The sequence below is a fragment of the Aplysia californica genome, unplaced genomic scaffold (assembly GCF_000002075.1).
Source record: "Aplysia californica isolate F4 #8 unplaced genomic scaffold, AplCal3.0 scaffold00690, whole genome shotgun sequence".
NCBI lineage: Eukaryota > Metazoa > Mollusca > Gastropoda > Aplysiida > Aplysiidae > Aplysia > Aplysia californica.
Window position 1 is genome coordinate 12,220 of NW_004797960.1, and position 3,334 is coordinate 15,553.

Consider the following 3,334-nt stretch of genomic DNA (forward strand, 5'->3'; position numbering starts at 1 on the left):
TTGCACCAATGTAAGATTACACTTTTGTAAGGTGAAAAATAATCAAGGAAAATATAATGTATGTCAAGAGAGTAACTACACTATTCACTTAGTGTGAGTTCGAGCTGTAAGCACAGCATTGTGGCGATACAGTTATCCTCGAGCGGCAAGCACGATATAATATTATGATGATATGTCATCTCGCACTTTATGCTCTGGTAGATATGTGGGCTACATGACATGTAGATCTAGTCAAATTTTGATTACACCGGTGCGGTAAAAGTGGTAAAATGGCACCTTAAGTTTTTCTGGAAAAGTTCCGCTTGTACCGTATTGAATTATTATGTCACATGTGTGTATGCATGTTTTTCATGAATACTATATTAATAATTTAAAAGTAAAGCGCATAGAAGAGTGATTGTAACACGGATTTGCTCAATATAAATGTCATATTATTATTATAAACGAATAACGTAATATTACGGGATTTGGGGGGGGGGGGTGTAAAAAGTGTAAGATTATACATGCATTTGAACAGCCCCAAAACCACGCTGGTCACACCTGCCCAACGTCAGCGAGAGTGCCAGGACCTGACGCATGTGTCAGGGGACACTGTTTTTGTACACCATGCAACCTCCATGCAGTTGCTTTTTTTGTAGACATTCAAATTTAACTTCTGATCTTGATCTAACAAAACTCATATTGGTTACTTTTGATAGCAATGAGCACAGCAACAATGTATTCCAATAGTTCTGTGGCGTTGTTTTAGCTATACGCGTCTTGCAACTTTTGCTAATTTTTGTCGCAACTTTTTGCAACTTTTGCTATTTTCAAATGCAACTTTCTCTGAGGACAGACTTTACTACCACACACAGACACACTCACACACGCACATGCACACACACACACACACACACACACACACACACACACACACACACAGGAGCAAATTTTTAGGTCTATATCTATTTCAATTTTCAAGAGCTAATCTGGCTAGTCTAGAGATTTTTAGATGAGTGTAAAAACGTGAAAAAGAAAGGTTTCATAACAGAATGAAATCAAAATTAGAACAGCCCATAAACAACCACAAACATTAACAAATAAGGGCGTGAGTCCACCAGTCCGAAGAAGATTGGCTGTTTTAACACTAAATGTGCGTAATTTTAAAACAAAGTACAGGATATTACAAATTACGGAATCGCACACATTTAAGGGGCCTGCCAGTGTCAGTACATGTGATCGGTTTTGGTGGAACGTACGCTCTTACATAACACATTTAAATCTATATATTTATATACATGTACCGTATATATATATATATATATATATAGAATCTAATGAAGGTAGGAACATCAAATTAAATGACGTTACACTATATAACCCCCCCCCCCCCCCCCCCTTTTTGTCCCCATAAAAAAATTGATAGAAAAACGACACATCAGAACAATAACAAGAAAGAAAAAAAATACACACTAAAAAACAAAACACCACAAAGAGGGAAAAATAAAAGTAACTGTAACGTATTCAACAAATCAATGTGGTGACAACAAGTGAGAAAGAGACGAAGTGAAGCTAGGTGAACTTTCTTTCAAAAGTAAAGAGGTTCGGTTTTATTCTTGTTTTTTTAAAATTTGACTTTTATTCTCCGATTTGGGGACCAAAAATGCCTAAAAATCGAGCCACGATTGATTGGTCGCGGCCGCGACAAACGCAGATATCTATGCTAGTTCCATGTGTCGTTATCAATAACCCTCCGTAGATCTAGACTAGACAGCACACGAGTGAACACAACACATAAAGTTTAAGAGCAGCACCCTTCATAGGCAACACGTCATATCTATAGAGAAAAACTGTTTGGAACTGTAGCGTTTCTTTATAAATATTTACTGCGGACATTTTTTGGACCGATTGAACCATATTGTATACGAGCAATCTTTGGTAGGCCTATACTTTACTATAATTATAGATCTATATAATATCCGAAATTTGCGGAAAAGATGTGATTTCAGAGTGTTCGGAGAAATAGTGCCCAGCTTTATTTTCCCGAACGTTCAGAGAAATAGTGCCCAGCTTTATTTTCCCGAACGTTCAGAGAAATAGTGCCTAGCTTTATTTTCCCGAACGTTCGGAGATAATAGTGCCGGCCTTTTTTTATTCCCTGTCGGTGTCTTTTTTTTTTTTTCTTGGAAAAATGCTCAAATCGCGGCACGATTCGCGGACCACAAAATGTCAAAAATCGCGTCCTCGACCAGTGGCGGTGGGTGGGGCTTAGGTTTCTTCCAGTTCTTTACCACCAAATAGCAAGCAATAAGAATAAAACAGTGGTGATTTTTCTATACTCACGGCGAGCTACGACAGTTTGAGAACCATTCATTTTTTTCCATCTCTTTGTTCTTAGTTAAATTCTTGTTGATGGTTGGGATGAAGCCGATGCACCTCCAAATTTCCTCTAATTAGTTATTGTGTGATGAAAAAGTTGCCTTACAAGTAGTTCGACCTGATTTATAACTGTTAAATCTCAGCGGCACAAACACAAACATGCACACACAGCACTTCAAACATTATACTTCTATGAGCTGGATTAGGCCGTGTAGTCGAGAAAGTTGAACGCACCCAACAAAGAACCAATGAGCGCATAGGTATCTGTGTAAGTGGGGGAAAGTGAGTCGTAAACTTTCATCCCATTGTCAGGGCTAGGAGAGCGCGAGCCCTCGGTACAGTGTTATTTTTTCCCAGTCTTCTACCTTTTTGCAAGAAGAGTTTCATTAAGGACGAGCTGTGGGAAAAGGGCTCATCTTTGCTGAGCCCTAAAGAAATTTGATTGGCTGCTGGGTTACTATACTTGTAAGCAGTGACAACAGTGATTGGATAAGCGAGCAAGCCGCCAAGTTGATCACCCTGTGTTCATTGCGTGCGGTCATAACGGTTTCAACTGCTTGTTTCATATGGAGAAATATACATTAACTTTGGGATAGAGTTGGGGGTGGTGGGTGGGGAGGGGGTAGGGGCTCAAGCCCGTGAGCCCTTCACTACCCACCGCCACTGTCCTCGACAAACGCAGATGCTAGTCTATGGCTGTGAATGTTGGACTATCACTTTTTATGATTTTTTAGCAGGTTTTCTTTTTCCTGCACGTGAGTGCTCATTGCCGATTTGGGAGCAAAAAAGAAGGCTGAAATCAAAATGCCAAACATGAAACAATAAAAACGACAATGAAATTCTCATTCTTTAAGCAAAGCAAACAGAGATTGTTCCCACTACAAAAAGTTACTGTTTTACGAAGCACCGTATTTTCTGCTTTGGCTCAGAGAGCTTATAGGTAGAACTAGAGCACTGAGGTGTGACGTCATGAGTG